A 19656-nucleotide genomic window follows, 5' to 3' on the forward strand; every position below is an offset into this window, starting at 1 on the left:
GAGGGTGCACAGGGTTCAAGGAGAGTTTTTTACTGGGTAAAAATCCCATGTCCCCCATTGTGGGTGTCTTTCAAAGATTTTAAACTCCTTGTAAAAAAAAAGAAAAAAAAACCTTAGCCAAGACACATTAGCCAAGACACATTAGCCAAGACACCTTAGCCAAGACACCTTAGCCAAGACACATTAGCCAAGACACTTAAGCTGAGACACATTAGCCAAGACACCTTAGCCAAGACACCTTAGCCAAGACACCTTAGCCAAGACACCTTAGCCGAGACACATTAGCCAAGACACCTTAGCCAAGACACCTTAGCCAAGACACCTTAGCCAAGACACCTTAGCCAAGACACCTTAGCCAAGACACCTTAGCAAAGACACCTTAGCCAAGACACCTTAGCCAAGACACCTTAGCCAAGACACCTTAGCCAAGACACCTTAGCCAAGACACAATAGCCAAGACACCTTAGCCGAGACACATTTGCCAAGACACCTTAGCCAAGACACCTTAGCCAAGACACCTTAGCCAAGACACCTTAGCCAAGACACCTTAGCCAAGACACCTTAGCCAAGACACATTAGCCAAGACACATTAGCCAAGACACCTTAGCCAAGACACCTTAGCCAAGACACCTTAGCCAAGACACCTTAGCCAAGACACATTAGCCAAGACACCTTAGCCAAGACACATTAGCCAAGACACATTAGCCAAGACACCTTAGCCAAGACACCTTAGCCAAGACACCTTAGCCAAGACACATTAGCCAAGACACCTTAGCCAAGACACATTAGCCAAGACACATTAGCCAAGACACCTAAGCCAAGACACATTGACCAAGACACATTAGCCAAGACACCTTAGCCAAGACACCTTAGCCAAGACACATTAGCCAAGACACTTTAGCCGAGACACATTAGCCAAGACACCTTAGCCAAGACACCTTAGCCAAGACACCTTAGCCAAGACACCTTAGCCGAGACACATTAGCCAAAACACCTTAGCCAAGACACCTTAGCCAAGACACCTTAGCCAAGACACCTTAGCCAAGACACCTTAGCCAAGACACCTTAGCCAAGACACCTTAGCCAAGACACATTAGCCAAGACACCTTAGCCAAGACACCTTAGCCAAGACACCTTAGCCAAGACACCTTAGCCAAGACACCTTAGCCAAGACACCTTAGCCAAGACACAATAGCCAAGACACCTTAGCCGAGACACATTTGCCAAGACACCTTAGCCAAGACACCTTAGCCAAGACACCTTAGCCAAGACACCTTAGCCAAGACACCTTAGCCAAGACACATTAGCCAAGACACATTAGCCAAGACACCTTAGCCAAGACACCTTAGCCAAGACACCTTAGCCGAGACACATTAGCCAAGACACATTAGCCAAGACACCTTAGCCAAGACACCTTAGCCAAGACACCTTAGCCAAGACACCTTAGCCAAGACACTTTAGCCGAGACACATTAGCCAAGACACCTTAGCCAAGACACCTTAGCCAAGACACATTAGCCAAGACACCTTAGCCAAGACACCTTAGCCAAGACACATAAGCCAAGACACTTTAGCCGAGACACATTAGCCAAGACACCTTAGCCAAGACACCTTAGCCAAGACACCTTAGCCAAGACACCTTAGCCAAGACACCTTAGCCGAGACACATTAGCCAAGACACCTTAGCCAAGACACCTTAGCCAAGACACCTTAGCCAAGACACCTTAGCCAAGACACATTAGCCAAGACACCTTAGCCAAGACACCTTAGCCAAGACACCTTAGCCAAGACACATTAGCCAAGACACCTTAGCCGAGACACATTAGCCAAGACACCTTAGCCAAGACACCTTAGCCAAGACACCTTAGCCAAGACACCTTAGCCAAGACACATTAGCCAAGACACATTAGCCAAGACACCTTAGCCAAGACACATAAGCCAAGACACCTTAGCCGAAACACCTTAGCCAAGACACCTTAGCCAAGACACCTTAGCCAAGACACCTTAGCCAAGACACATTAGCCAAGACACCTTAGCCAAGACACCTTAGCCAAGACACCTTAGCCAAGACACCTTAGCCAAGACACCTTAGCCAAGACACCTTAGCCAAGACACATTAGCCAAGACACCTTAGCCGAGACACATTAGCCAAGACACCTTAACCAAGACACCTTAGCCAAGACACCTTAGCCGAGACACATTAGCCAAGACACCTTAGCCAAGACACCTCAGCCAAGACACCTTAGCCAAGACACCTTAGCCAAGACACATTAGCCAAGACACATTAGCCAAGACACCTTAGCCAAGACACCTTAGCCAAGACACCTTAGCCAAGACACCTTAGCCAAGACACCTTAGCCAAGACACATAAGCCAAGACACCTTAGCCAAAACACATTAGCCAAGACACCTTAGCTAAGACACCTTAGCCAAGACACATTAGCCAAGACACCTTAGCCAAGACACATTAGCCAAGACACATTTCTCGAGACACATTAGCCAAGACACCTTAGCCAAGACACATTAGCCAAGACACCTTAGCCAAGACACCTTAGCCAAGACACCTTAGCCAAGACACTTTAGCCAAGACACATTAGCCAAGACACATAAGCCGAGACACATTAGCCAAAACACCTTAGCCAAGACACCTTAGCCAAGACACATTAGCCAAGAAACCTTAGCCAAGACACCTTAGCCAAGACACTTTAGCCAAGACACATTAGCCAAGACACATTAGCCGAGACACCTTAGCCAAGACACCTTAGCCAAGACACCTTAGCCAAGACACCTTAGCCAAGACACCTTAGCCAAGACACCTTAGCCAAGACACCTTAGCCAAGACACTTTAGCCAAGACACATTAGCCAAGACACATTAGCCAAGACACCTAAGCCAAGACACCTTAGCCAAGACACATTAGCCGAGACACATTAGCCAAGACACATTAGCCAAGACACCTTAGCCAAGACACATTAGCCGAGACACATTAGCCAAGACACCTTAGCCGAGACACATTAGCCAAGACACTTTAGCCAAGACACCTTAGCCAAGACACCTTAGCCAAGACACTTTAGCCGAGACACATTAGCCAAGACACCTTAGCCGAGACACATTAGCCAAGACACTTTAGCCAAGACACCTTAGCCGAGACACATTAGCCAAGACACATTAGCCAAGACACCTTAGCCGAGACACATTAGCCAAGACACCTTAGCCAAGACACATTAGCCAAGACACCTTAGCCAAGACACCTTAGCCGAGACACATTAGCCAAGACACCTTAGCCAAGACACATTAGCCAAGACACCTTAGCCAAGACACATTAGCCAAGACACCTTAGCCAAGACACCTTAGCCAAGACACATTAGCCAAGACACCTTAGCCAAGACACCTTAGCCGAGACACCTTAGCCGAGACACATTAGCCAAGACACCTTAGCCAAGACACCTTAGCCAAGACACCTTAGCCGAGACACATTAGCCAAGACACCTTAGCCAAGACACCTTAGCCAAGACACTTTAGCCGAGACACATTAGCCAAGACATCTTAGCCAAGACACCTTAGCCAAGACACATTAGCCAAGACACATTAGCCAAGACACCTTAGCCAAGACACCTTAGCCAAGACACATTAGCCAAGACACTTTAGCCGAGACACATTAGCCAAGACACCTTAGCCAAGACACCTTAGCCAAGACACCTTAGCCAAGACACCTTAGCCAAGACACCTTAGCCGAGACACATTAGCCAACACACCTTAGCCAAGACACCTTAGCCAAGACACCTTAGCCAAGACACCTTAGCCAAGACACCTTAGCCAAGACACCTTAGCCAAGACACCTTAGCCAAGACACCTTAGCCAAGACACTTTAGCCGACACACATTAGCCAAGACACCTTAGCCAAGACACATTAGCCAAGACACATAAGCCAAGACACCTTAGCCAAGACACCTTAGCCAAGACACATTAGCCAAGACACTTTAGCCGAGACACATTAGCCAAGACACCTTAGCCAAGACACCTTAGCCAAGACACCTTAGCCAAGACACCTTAGCCGAGACACATTAGCCAAGACACCTTAGCCAAGACACCTTAGCCAAGACACCTTAGCGAAGACACCTTAGCCAAGACACCTTAGCCAAGACACTTTAGCCAAGACACCTTAGCCAAGACACATTAGCCAAGACACCTTAGTCAAGACACCTTAGCCAAGACACCTTAGCCAAGACACCTTAGCCAAGACACCTTAGCCAAGACACCTTAGCGAAGACACCTTAGCCAAGACACCTTAGCCAAGACACTTTAGCCAAGACACCTTAGCCAAGACACATTAGCCAAGACACCTTAGCCAAGACACCTTAGCCAAGACACCTTAGCCAAGACACCTTAGCCAAGACACATTGGCCAAGACACATTAGCCAAGACACCTTAGCCAAGACACATTAGCCAAGACACCTTAGCCGAGACACATTAGCCAAGACACATTAGCCAAGACACCTTAGCCAAGACACCTTAGCCAAGACACCTTAGCCAAGACACCTTAGCCAAGACACCTTAGCCAAGACACTTTAGCCGAGACACATTAGCCAAGACACCTTAGCCAAGACACCTTAGCCAAGACACCTTAGCCAAGACACCTTAGCCGAGACACATTAGCCAACACACCTTAGCCAAGACACCTTAGCCAAGACACCTTAGCCAAGACACCTTAGCCAAGACACCTTAGCCAAGACACCTTAGCCAAGACACCTTAGCCAAGACACCTTAGCCAAGACACCTTAGCCAAGACACCTTAGCCAAGACACTTTGGCCGACACACATTAGCCAAGACACCTTAGCCAAGACACATTAGCCAAGACACATTAGCCAAGACACCTTAGCCAAGACACCTTAGCCAAGACACATTAGCCAAGACACTTTAGCCGAGACACATTAGCCAAGACACCTTAGCCAAGACACCTTAGCCAAGACACCTTAGCCAAGACACCTTAGCCGAGACACATTAGCCAAGACACCTTAGCCAAGACACCTTAGCCAAGACACCTTAGCGAAGACACCTTAGCCAAGACACCTTAGCCAAGACACTTTAGCCAAGACACCTTAGCCAAGACACATTAGCCAAGACACCTTAGCCAAGACACCTTAGCCAAGACACCTTAGCCAAGACACCTTAGCCAAGACACCTTAGCGAAGACACCTTAGCCAAGACACCTTAGCCAAGACACTTTAGCCAAGACACCTTAGCCAAGACACATTAGCCAAGACACCTTAGCCAAGACACCTTAGCCAAGACACCTTAGCCAAGACACCTTAGCCAAGACACATTGGCCAAGACACATTAGCCAAGACACCTTAGCCAAGACACATTAGCCAAGACACCTTAGCCGAGACACATTAGCCAAGACACATTAGCCAAGACACCTTAGCCAAGACACCTTAGCCAAGACACCTTAGCCAAGACACCTTAGCCAAGACACTTTAGCCGAGACACATTAGCCAAGACACCTTAGCCAAGACACCTTAGCCAAGACACCTTAGCCAAGACACCTTAGCCAAGACACCTTAGCCAAGACACCTTAGCCAAGACACCTTAGCCAAGACACCTTAGCCAAGACACCTTAGCCAAGACACCTTAGCCAAGACACATTAGCCGAGACACCTTAGCCGAGACACATTAGCCAAGACACCTTAGCCAAGACACCTTAGCCAAGACACCTTAGCCAAGACACCTTAGCCAAGACACATTAGCCAAGACACATTAGCCAAGACACCTTAGCCAAGACACATTAGCCAAGACACCTTAGACGAAACACATTAGCCAAGACACATTAGCCGAGACACCTTAGCCAAGACACCTTAGCCAAGACACCTTAGCCAAGACACATTAGCCAAGACACCTTAGCCAAGACACCTTAGCCAAGACACCTTAGCCAAGACACATTAGCCAAGACACCTTAGCCAAGACACCTTAGCCAAGACACCTTAGCCAAGACACATTAGCCAAGACACCTTAGCCAAGACACCTTAGCCAAGACACCTTAGCCAAGACACCTTAGCCAAGACACCTTAGCCAAGACACCTTAGCCAAGACACATTAGCCAAGACACATTAGCCAAGACACCTTAGCCAGGACACTTTAGCGAAGACACATTAGCCAAGACACCTTAGCCAAGACACCTTAGCCAAGACACCTTAGCCGAGACACATTAGCCAAGACACCTTAGCCAAGACACCTTAGCCAAGACACCTTAGCCAAGACACATTAGCCGAGACACATTAGCCAAGACACATTAGCTAAGACACCTTAGCCAAGACACCTTAGCCGAGACACATTAGCCAAGACACTTTAGCCAAGACACATTAGCCAAGACACCTTAGCCAAGACACCTTTGCAAAGACACCTTAGCCAAGACACATTAGCCAAGACACCTTAGCCGAGACACATTAGCCAAGACACTTTAGCCAAGACACCTTAGCCGAGACACATTAGCCAAGACATATTAGCCAAGACACCTTAGCCAAGACACCTTAGCCAAGACACCTTAGCCAAGACACATTAGCCAAGACACCTTAGCCAAGACACCTTAGCCAAGACACCTTAGCCAAGACACCTTAGCCAAGACACCTTAGCCAAGACACCTTAGCCAAGACACCTTAGCCAAGACACATTAGCCAAGACACATTAGCCAAGACACCTTAGCCAAGACACAATAGCCAAGACACCTTAGACGAAACACATTAGCCAAGACACATTAGCCGAGACACCTTAGCCAAGACACCTTAGCCAAGACACCTTAGCCAAGACACATTAGCCAAGACACCTTAGCCAAGACACCTTAGCCAAGACACCTTAGCCAAGACACATTAGCCAAGACACCTTAGCCAAGACACCTTAGCCAAGACACCTTAGCCAAGACACATTAGCCAAGACACCTTAGCCAAGACACCTTAGCCAAGACACCTTAGCCAAGACACATTAGCCAAGACACATTAGCCAAGACACCTTAGCCAAGACACTTTAGCCAAGACACCTTAGCCAAGACACCTTAGCCAAGACACCTTAGCCAAGACACCTTAGCCAAGACACCTTAGCAAAGACACCTTAGCCAAGACACATTAGCCAAGACACCTTAGACGAAACACATTAGCCAAGACACATTAGCCGAGACACCTTAGCCAAGACACCTTAGCCAAGACACCTTAGCCAAGACACATTAGCCAAGACACCTTAGCCAAGACACCTTAGCCAAGACACCTTAGCCAAGACACATTAGCCAAGACACCTTAGCCAAGACACCTTAGCCAAGACACCTTAGCCAAGACACATTAGCCAAGACACCTTAGCCAAGACACCTTAGCCAAGACACCTTAGCCAAGACACCTTAGCCAAGACACCTTAGCCAAGACACCTTAGCCAAGACACATTAGCCAAGACACATTAGCCAAGACACCTTAGCCAAGACACTTTAGCGAAGACACATTAGCCAAGACACCTTAGCCAAGACACCTTAGCCAAGACACCTTAGCCGAGACACATTAGCCAAGACACCTTAGCCAAGACACCTTAGCCAAGACACCTTAGCCAAGACACATTAGCCGAGACACATTAGCCAAGACACATTAGCTAAGACACCTTAGCCAAGACACCTTAGCCGAGACACATTAGCCAAGACACTTTAGCCAAGACACATTAGCCAAGACACCTTAGCCAAGACACCTTTGCCAAGACACCTTAGCCAAGACACATTAGCCAAGACACCTTAGCCGAGACACATTAGCCAAGACACTTTAGCCAAGACACCTTAGCCGAGACACATTAGCCAAGACATATTAGCCAAGACACCTTAGCCAAGACACCTTAGCCAAGACACCTTAGCCAAGACACATTAGCCAAGACACCTTAGCCAAGACACCTTAGCCAAGACACCTTAGCCAAGACACCTTAGCCAAGACACCTTAGCCAAGACACCTTAGCCAAGACACCTTAGCCAAGACACATTAGCCAAGACACATTAGCCAAGACACCTTAGCCAAGACACAATAGCCAAGACACCTTAGCCAAGACACCTTAGTCAAGACACCTTAGCCAAGACACATTAGCCAAGACACATTAGCCAAGACACCTTAGCCAAGACACCTTAGCCGAGACACATTAGCCAAGACACCTTAGCCAAGACACATTAGCCAAGACACCTTAGCCAAGACACCTTAGCCGAGACACATTAGCCAAGACACCTTAGCCAAGACACATTAGCCAAGACACATTAGCCGAGACACCTTAGCCAAGACACCTTAGCCAAGACACATTAGCCAAGACACCTTAGCCAAGACACCTTAGCCAAGACACCTTAGCCAAGACACCTTAGCCAAGACACTTTAGCCGAGACACATTAGCCAAGACACCTTAGCCAAGACACCTTAGCCAAGACACCTTAGCCAAGACACCTTAGCCAAGACACCTTAGCCAAGACACCTTAGCCAAGACACCTTAGCCAAGACACCTTAGATAAGACACCTTAGCCAAGACACATTAGCCGAGACACCTTAGCCGAGACACATTAGCCAAGACACCTTAGCCAAGACACCTTAGCCAAGACACCTTAGCCAAGACACCTTAGCCAAGACACCTTAGCCAAGACACATTAGCCAAGACACATTAGCCAAGACACCTTAGCCAAGACACATTAGCCAAGACACCTTAGACGAAACACATTAGCCAAGACACATTAGCCGAGACACCTTAGCCAAGACACCTTAGCCAAGACACCTTAGCCAAGACACATTAGCCAAGACACCTTAGCCAAGACCCCTTAGCCAAGACACCTTAGCCAAGACACATTAGCCAAGACACCTTAGCCAAGACACCTTAGCCAAGACACCTTAGCCAAGACACATTAGCCAAGACACCTTTACCAAGACACCTTAGCCAAGACACCTTAGCCAAGACACCTTAGCCAAGACACCTTAGCCAAGACACCTTAGCCAAGACACCTTAGCCAAGACACATTAGCCAAGACACCTTAGCCAAGACACCTTAGCCAAGACACTTTAGCGAAGACACATTAGCCAAGACACCTTAGCCAAGACACCTTAGCCGAGACACATTAGCCAAGACACCTTAGCCAAGACACCTTAGCCAAGACACCTTAGCCAAGACACATTAGCCGAGACACATTAGCCAAGACACATTAGCTAAGACACCTTAGCCAAGACACCTTAGCCGAGACACATTAGCCAAGACACCTTAGCCAAGACACTTTAGCCAAGACACATTAGCCAAGACACCTTAGCCAAGACACCTTTGCCAAGACACCTTAGCCAAGACACATTAGCCAAGACACCTTAGCCGAGACACATTAGCCAAGACACTTTAGCCAAGACACCTTAGCCGAGACACATTAGCCAAGACATATTAGCCAAGACACCTTAGCCAAGACACCTTAGCCAAGACACCTTAGCCAAGACACCTTAGCCAAGACACATTAGCCAAGACACCTTAGCCAAGACACCTTAGCCAAGACACCTTAGCCAAGACACCTTAGCCAAGACACCTTAGCCAAGACACCTTAGCCAAGACACCTTAGCCAAGACACATTAGCCAAGACACATTAGCCAAGACACCTTAGCCAAGACACATTAGCCAAGACACCTTAGCCAAGACACCTTAGTCAAGACACCTTAGCCAAGACACATTAGCCAAGACACATTAGCCAAGACACCTTAGCCAAGACACCTTAGCCGAGACACATTAGCCAAGACACCTTAGCCGATACACATTAGCCAAGACACCTTAGCCAAGACACCTTAGCCAAGACACCTTAGCCAAGACACATTAGCCAAGACACCTTAGCCAAGACACCTTAGCCAAGACACATTAGCCAAGACACCTTAGCCAAGACACATTAGCCAAGACACATTAGCCGAGACACCTTAGCCAAGACACCTTAGCCAAGACACATTAGCCAAGACACCTTAGCCGAGACACCTTAGCCAAGACACCTTAGCCAAGACACCTTAGCCAAGACACATTAGCCAAGACACCTTAGCCAAGACACCTTAGCCAAGACACCTTAGCCAAGACACATTAGCCAAGACACCTTAGCCAAGACACCTTAGCCAAGACACCTTAGCCAAGACACATTAGCCAAGACACCTTAGCCAAGACACCTTAGCCAAGACACCTTAGCCAAGACACCTTAGCCAAGACACCTTAGCCAAGACACCTTAGCCAAGACACCTTAGCCAAGACACATTAGCCAAGACACCTTAGCCAAGATACCTTAGCCAAGACACTTTAGCCGAGACACATTAGCCAAGACACCTTAGCCAAGACACCTTAGCCAAGACACATTAACCGAGACACATTAGCCAAGACACCTTAGCCAAGACACCTTAGCCAAGACACCTTAGCCAAGACACCTTAGCCAAGACACCTTAGCCAAGACACCTTAGCCAAGACACCTTAGCCAAGACACCTTAGCCAAGACACCTTAGCCAAGACACATTAGCCAAGACACCTTAGCCAAGACACCTTAGCCAAGACACTTTAGCCGAGACACATTAGCCAAGACACCTTAGCCAAGACACCTTAGCCAAGACACATTAACCGAGACACATTAGCCAAGACACCTTAGCCAAGACACCTTAGCCAAGACACCTTAGCCAAGACACCTTAGCCAAGACACTTTAGCCGAGACACATTAGCCAAGACACATTAGCCAAGACACCTTAGCCAAGACACCTTAGCCAAGACACCTTAGCCAAGACACCTTAGCCGAGACACATTAGCCAAGACACCTAAGCCAAGAGACTTTAGCCAAGACACATTAGCCAAGACATATTAGCCAAGACACCTTAGTCAAGACACCTTAGCCAAGACACATTAACCGAGACACATTAGCCAAGACACATTAGCCAAGACACATTAGCTAAGACACCTTAGCCAAGACACCTTAGCCGAGACACATTAGCCAAGACACCTTAGCCAAGACACTTTAGCCAAGACACATTAGCCAAGACACCTTAGCCAAGACACCTTTGCCAAGACACCTTAGCCAAGACACATTAGCCAAGACACCTTAGCCGAGACACATTAGCCAAGACACTTTAGCCAAGACACCTTAGCCGAGACACATTAGCCAAGACATATTAGCCAAGACACCTTAGCCAAGACACCTTAGCCAAGACACCTTAGCCAAGACACCTTAGCCAAGACACATTAGCCAAGACACCTTAGCCAAGACACCTTAGCCAAGACACCTTAGCCAAGACACATTAGCCAAGACACCTTAGCCAAGACACCTTAGTCAAGACACCTTAGCCAAGACACATTAGCCAAGACACATTAGCCAAGACACCTTAGCCAAGACACCTTAGCCGAGACACATTAGCCAAGACACCTTAGCCAAGACACCTTAGCCAAGACACCTTAGCCAAGACACCTTAGCCAAGACACCTTAGCCAAGACACATTAGCCAAGACACCTTAGCCAAGACACCTTAGCCAAGACACATTAGCCAAGACACCTTAGCCAAGACACATTAGCCAAGACACATTAGCCGAGACACATTAGCCAAGACACCTTAGCCAAGACACCTTAGTCAAGACACCTTAGCCAAGACACATTAGCCAAGACACATTAGCCAAGACACCTTAGCCAAGACACCTTAGCCGAGACACATTAGCCAAGACACCTTAGCCAAGACACCTTAGCCAAGACACCTTAGCCAAGACACATTAGCCAAGACACCTTAGTCAAGACACCATAGCCAAGACACATTAGCCAAGACACATTAGCCAAGACACCTTAGCCAAGACACCTTAGCCGAGACACATTAGCCAAGACACCTTAGCCAAGACACCTTAGCCAAGACACCTTAGCCAAGACACCTTAGCCAAGACACATTAGCCAAGACACCTTAGCCAAGACACCTTAGCCAAGACACCTTAGCCAAGACACATTAGCCAAGACACCTTAGCCAAGACACCTTAGCCAAGACACATTAGCCAAGACACCTTAGCCAAGACACATTAGCCAAGACACATTAGCCGAGACACCTTAGCCAAGACACCTTAGCCAAGACACATTAGCCAAGACACCTTAGCCGAGACACCTTAGCCAAGACACCTTAGCCAAGACACCTTAGCCAAGACACATTAGCCAAGACACCTTAGCCAAGACACCTTAGCCAAGACACCTTAGCCAAGACACATTAGCCAAGACACCTTAGCCAAGACACCTTAGCCAAGACACTTTAGCCGAGACACATTAGCCAAGACACATTAGCCAAGACACCTTAGCCAAGACACCTTAGCCAAGACACCTTAGCCAAGACACCTTAGCCGAGACACATTAGCCAAGACACCTAAGCCAAGAGACTTTAGCCAAGACACATTAGCCAAGACATATTAGCCAAGACACCTTAGTCAAGACACCTTAGCCAAGACACATTAACCGAGACACATTAGCCAAGACACATTAGCCAAGACACTTTAGTCAAGACACGTTAGCCAAGACACCTTAGCCAAGACACATTAGCCAAGACACATTAGCCAAGACACATTAGCCAAGACACCTTAGCCAAGACACCTTAGCCAAGACACATTAGCCAAGACACATTAGCCAAGACACTTTAGACGAGACACATTAGCCAAGACACCTTAGCCAAGACACCTTAGCCGAGACACATTAGCCAAGACACCTTAGCCAAGACACCTTAGCCAAGACACCTTAGCCAAGACACATTAGCCAAGACACCTTAGCCAAGACACCTTAGCCAAGACACCTTAGCCAAGACACCTTAGCCAAGACACTTTAGCCGAGACACATTAGCCAAGACACCTTAGCCAAGACACCTTAGCCAAGACACCTTAGCCAAGACACATTAACCGAGACACATTAGCCAAGACACATTAGCCAAGACACCTTAGCCAAGACACCTTAGCCAAGACACCTTAGCCAAGACACCTTAGCCAAGACACATTAGCCAAGACACTTTAGCCGAGACACATTAGCCAAGACACCTTAGCCAAGACACATTAGCCAAGACACCTTAGCCAAGACACCTTAGCCAAGACACCTTAGCCAAGACACCTTAGCCAAGACACCTTAGCCAAGACACCTTAGCCAAGACACCTTAGCCAAGACACATTAACCGAGACACATTAGCCAAGACACCTTAGCCAAGACACTTTAGCCGAGACACATTAGCCAAGACACCTTAGCCAAGACACCTTAGCCAAGACACATTAGCCAAGACACCTTAGCCAAGACACCTTAGCCAAGACACATAAGCCAAGACACCTTAGCCAAGACACATTAGCCAAGACACCTTAGCCAAGACACTTTAGCCGAGACACATTAGCCAAGACACCTTAGCCAAGACACATAAGCCAAGACACTTTTGCCAAGACACCTTAGCCAAGACACCTTAGCCAAGACACATTAGCCAAGACACCTTAGCCAAGACACCTTAGCCAAGACACCTTAGCCAAGACACCATAGCCAAGACACATTAGCCAAGACACCTTAGCCAAGACACCTTTGCCAAGACACCTTAGCCAAGACACCTTAGCCAAGACACCTTAGCCAAGACACTTTAGCCGAGACACATTAGCCAAGACACCTTAGCCAAGACACATTAGCCAAGACACCTTAGCCAAGACACATTAACCGAGACACATTAGCCAAGACACATTAGCCAAGACACCTTAGCCAAGACACCTTAGCCAAGACACCTTAGCCAAGACACCTTAGCCAAGACACATTAGCCAAGACACCTTAGCCGAGACACATTAGCCAAGACACCTTAGCCAAGACACATTAGCCAAGACACCTTAGCCAAGACACCTTAGCCAAGACACATTAGCCAAGACACTTTAGCCGAGACACATTAGCCAAGACACCTTAGCCAAGACACATTAGCCAAGACACCTTAGCCAAGACACCTTAGCCAAGACACCTTAGCCAAGACACTTTAGCCGAGACACATTAGCCAAGACACCTTAGCCAAGACACCTTAGCCAAGACACATTAACCGAGACACATTAGCCAAGACACATTAGCCAAGACACTTTAGTCAAGACACGTTAGCCAAGACACCTTAGCCAAGACACATTAGCCAAGACACATTAGCCAAGACACATTAGCCAAGACACCTTAGCCAAGACACCTTAGCCAAGACACCTTAGCCAAGACACATTAGCCAAGACACTTTAGCCGAGACACATTAGCCAAGACACCTTAGCCAAGACACCTTAGCCGAGACACATTAGCCAAGACACCTTAGCCAAGACACCTTAGCCAAGACACCTTAGCCAAGACACATTAGCCAAGACACCTTAGCCAAGACACCTTAGCCAAGACACCTTAGCCAAGACACCTTAGCCAAGACACATTAGCCAAGACACCTTAGCCAAGACACCTTAGCCAAGACACCTTAGCCAAGACACCTTAGCCAAGACACCTTAGCCAAGACACAATAGCCAAGACACCTTAGCCGAGACACATTAGCCAAGACACCTTAGCCAAGACACCTTAGCCAAGACACCTTAGCCAAGACACCTTAGCCAAGACACCTTAGCCAAGACACCTTAGCCAAGACACATTAGCCAAGACACATTAGCCAAGACACCTTAGCCAAGACACATTAGCCAAGACACCTTAGCCGAGACACATTAGCCAAGACACATTAGCCAAGACACCTTAGCCAAGACACCTTAGCCAAGACACCTTAGCCAAGACACCTTAGCCAAGACACCTTAGCCAAGACACTTTAGCCGAGACACATTAGCCAAGACACCTTAGCCAAGACACCTTAGCCAAGACACATTAGCCAAGACACCTTAGCCAAGACACCTTAGCCAAGACACATAAGCCAAGACACTTTTGCCAAGACACCTTAGCCAAGACACCTTAGCCAAGACACATTAGCCAAGACACCTTAGCCAAGACACCTTAGCCAAGACACCTTAGCCAAGACACCTTAGCAAAGACACCATAGCCAAGACACATTAGCCAAGACACCTTAGCCAAGACACCTTTGCCAAGACACCTTAGCCAAGACACCTTAGCCAAGACACATTAGCCAAGACACCTTAGCCAAGACACCTTAGCCAAGACACATTAGCCAAGACACATTAGCCAAGACACCTTAGCCAAGACACCTTAGCCAAGACACCTTAGCCAAGACACCTTAGCCAAGACACATTAACCAAGACACCTTAGCCAAGACACATTAGCCAAGACACCTTAGCCAAGACACCTTAGCCAAGACACATTAGCCAAGACACCTTAGCCAAGACACCTTAGCCAAGACACCTTAGCCAAGACACATTAGCCAAGACACCTTAGCCAAGACACATTAGCCAAGACACATTAGCCAAGACACCTTAGCCAAGACACCTTAGCCAAGACACATTAGCCAAGACACATTAGCCAAGACACATTAGCCAAGACACCTTAGCCAAGACACCTTAGCCAAGACACCTTAGCCAAGACACATTAACCAAGACACCTTAGCCAAGACACATTAGCCAAGACACCTTAGCCAAGACACCTTAGCCAAGACACATTAGCCAAGACACCTTAGCCAAGACACCTTAGCCAAGACACTTTAGCCGAGACACATTAGCCAAGACACCTTAGCCAAGACACATTAGCCAAGACACATTAGCCAAGACACCTTAGCCAAGACACATTAGCCAAGACACATTAGCCAAGACACCTTAGCCAAGACACATTAGCCAAGACACATTAGCCAAGACACCTTAGCCAAGACACCTTAGCCAAGACACATTAGCCAAGACACTTTAGCCGAGACACATAAGCCAAGACACCTTAGCCAAGACACCTTAGCCAAGACACCTTAGCCAAGACACCTTAGCCAAGACACCTTAGCCAAGACACCTTAGCCAAGACACCTTAGCCAAGACACTTTAGCCGAGACACATTAGCCAAGACACATTAGCCAAGACACCTTAGCCAAGACACCTTAGCCAAGACACCTTAGCCAAGACACCTTAGCCGAGACACATTAGCCAAGACACCTAAGCCAAGAGACTTTAGCCAAGACACATTAGCCAAGACATATTAGCCAAGACACCTTAGTCAAGACACCTTAGCCAAGACACATTAGCCGAGACACATTAGCCAAGACACCTTAGCCAAGACACATTAGCCAAGACACCTTAGTCAAGACACCTTAGCCAAGACACCTTAGCCAAGACACATTAGCCAAGACACATTAGCCAAGACACATTAGCCAAGACACCTTAGCCAAGTTACATTAGCCAAGACACATTAGCCAAGACACCTTAGCCAAGACACATTAGCCGAGACACATTAGCCTAGACACATTAGCCAAGACACATTAGCCAAGACACCTTAGCCAAGACACCTTAGCCAAGACACATTAGCCAAGACACATTAGCCAAGACACCTTAGCCAAGACACTTTAGCCAAGACACCTTAGCCAAGACACCTTAGCCAAGCCACCTTAGCCAAGACACATTGGCCAAGACACCTTAGCCAAGACACATTAGCCGAGACACATAACCCAAGACACCTTAGCCAAGACACATTAGCCAAGACACCTTAGCCAAGACACCTTAGCCAAGACACCTTAGCCAAGACACCTTAGCCAATACACCTTAGCCGAGACACATTAGCCAAGACACCTTGACCAAGACACCTTAGCCAAGACATCATAGCCAAGACACTTTAGCCGAGACACATTAGCCAAGACACATTAGCCAAGACACCTAAGCCAAGACACCTTAGCCAAGACACATTAGCCGAGACACATTAGCCAAGACACATTAGCCAAGACACCTTAGCCAAGACACCTTAGCCGAGACACATTAGCCAAGACACCCTAGCCAAGACACTTTAGCCAAGACACATTAGCCAAGACACCTTAGCCAAGACACCTTAGCCAAGACACCTTAGCCAAGACACATTAGCCAAGACACCTTAGCCGAGACACATTAGCCAAGACACTTTAGCCAAGACACCTTAGCCGAGACACATTAGCCAAGACACCTTAGCCAAGACACCTTAGCCGAGACACATTAGCCAAGACACCTTAGCCAAGACACCTTAGCCGAGACACATTAGCCAAGACACCTCAGCCAAGACACATTAGCCAAGACACCTTAGCCAAGACACATTAGCCAAGACACCTTAGCCAAGACACCTTAGCCAAGACACCTTAGCCGAGACACATTAGCCAAGATACCTTAGCCAAGACACCTTAGCCGAGACACATTAGCCAAGACACCTTAGCCAAGACACCTTAGCCGAGACACATTAGCCAAGACACCTTAGCCAAGACACCTTAGCCGAGACACCTTAGCCGAGACACATTAGCCAAGACACCTTAGCCAAGACACCTTAGCCAAGACACCTTAGCCGAGACACATTAGCCAAGACACATTAGCCAAGACACTTTAACCGAGACACATTAGCCAAGACATCTTAGCCAAGACACCTTAGCCACGACACATTAGCCAAGACACATTAGCCAAGACACCTTAGCCAAGACACCTTAGCCAAGACACCTTAGCCAAGACACCTTAGCCAAGACACTTTAGCCGAGACACATTAGCCAAGACACCTTAGCCAAGACACCTTAGCCAAGACACCTTAGCCGAGACACATTAGCCAAGACACCTTAGCCAAGACACCTTAGCCAAGACACCTTAGCCAAGACACCTTAGCCAAGACACCTTAGCCAAGACACCTTAGCCAAGACACCTTAGCCAAGACACCTTAGCCAAGACACCTTAGCCAAGACACCTTAGCCAACACACTTTAGCCGACACACATTAGCCAAGACACATTAGCCAAGACACATTAGCCGAGACACCTTAGCCAAGACACCTTAGCTAAGACACATTAGCCAAGACACTTTAGCCGAGACACATTAGCCAAGACACCTTAGCCAAGACACCTTAGCCAAGACACCTTAGCCAAGACACCTTAGCCGAGACACATTAGCCAAGACACATTAGCCAAGACACCTTAGCCAAGACACCTTAGCCAAGACACCTTAGCCAAGACACCTTAGCCAAGACACCTTAGCCAAGACACATTAGCCAAGACACCTTAGCCAAGACACCTTAGCCAAGACACCTTAGCCAAGACACCTTAGCCAAGACACCTTAGCCAAGACACCTTAGCCAAGACACAATAGCCAAGACACCTTAGCCGAGACACATTTGCCAAGACACCTTAGCCAAGACACCTTAGCCAAGACACCTTAGCCAAGACACTTTAGCCAAGACACCTTAGCCAAGACACATTAGCCAAGACACATTAGCCAAGACACCTTAGCCAAGACACATTAGCCAAGACACCTTAGCCGAGACACATTAGCCAAGACACATTAGCCAAGACACCTTAGCCAAGACACCTTAGCCAAGACACCTTAGCCAAGACACCTTAGCCAAGACACCTTAGCCAAGACACCTTAGCCAAGACACTTTAGCCGAGACACATTAGCCAAGACACCTTAGCCAAGACACCTTAGCCAAGACACATTAGCCAAGACACCTTAGCCAAGACACCTTAGCCAAGACACATAAGCCAAGACACTTTAGCCGAGACACATTAGCCAAGACACCTTAGCCAAGACACCTTAGCCAAGACACCTTAGCCAAGACACCTTAGCCAAGACACCTTAGCCAAGACACCTTAGCCAAGACACCTTAGCCAAGACACCTTAGCCAAGACACATTAGCCAAGACACCTTAGCCGAGACACATTAGCCAAGACACCTTAGCCAAGACACCTTAGCCAAGACACCTTAGCCAAGACACCTTAGCCAAGACACCTTAGCCAAGACACATTAGCCAAGACACCTTAGCCAAGACACCTTAGCCAAGACACCTTAGCCAAGACACATTAGCCAAGACACATTAGCCAAGACACCTTAGCCAAGACACATTAGCCAAGACACCTTAGCCGAAACACATTAGCCAAGACACCTTAGTCAAGACACCTTAGCCAAGACACCTTAGCCAAGACACATTAGCCAAGACACCTTAGCCAAGACACCTTAGCCGAGACACATTAGCCAAGACACCTTAGCCAAGACACCTTAGCCAAGACACCTTAGCCAAGACACCTTAGCCAAGACACCTTAGCCAAGACACATTAGCCAAGACACCATAGCCAAGACACCTTAGCCAAGACACCTTAGCCAAGACACATAAGCCAAGACACCTTAGCCAAAACACATTAGCCAAGACACCTTAGCTAAGACACCTTAGCCAAGACACATTAGCCAAGACACCTTAGCCAAGACACATTAGCCAAGACACATTACTCGAGACACATTAGCCAAGACACCTTAGCCAAGACACTTTAGCCAAGACACATTACTCGAGACACATTAGCCAAGACACCTTAGCGAAGACACCTTAGCCAAGACACATTAGCCAAGACACCTTAGCCAAGACACATTAGCCAAGACACCTTAGCCAAGACACTTTAGCCAAGACACATTAGCCAAGACACATAAGCCGAGATACATTAGCCAAGACACATTAGCCAAGACACCTTAGCCAAGACACATTAGCCTAGAAACCTTAGCCAAGACACCTTAGCCAAGACACTTTAGCCAAGACACATTAGCCAAGACACATTAGCCGAGACAC

At 47.7% G+C, this 19656-nt stretch overlaps 1 long non-coding RNA gene across 1 annotated transcript; it reads right to left on the minus strand.

The window, feature by feature from the left end:
- Window positions 1–149: 149 nt before the first annotated feature.
- LOC125774436 (uncharacterized) lies at window positions 150–19287 on the minus strand. The gene is made up of 5 exons (XR_007420887.1): window positions 18229–19287; window positions 16829–16912; window positions 15093–15764; window positions 2633–2884; window positions 150–1064 (listed from the first exon to the last, which is right to left on the minus strand). It is a non-coding gene; the product is annotated as an uncharacterized LOC125774436 (long non-coding RNA).
- Window positions 19288–19656: the final 369 nt, after the last annotated feature.

Source organism: Anopheles funestus, unplaced genomic scaffold, assembly GCF_943734845.2.
Source record: "Anopheles funestus unplaced genomic scaffold, idAnoFuneDA-416_04 scaffold_162_ctg1, whole genome shotgun sequence".
In the NCBI taxonomy this organism is placed as follows: Eukaryota; Metazoa; Arthropoda; class Insecta; order Diptera; family Culicidae; genus Anopheles; species Anopheles funestus.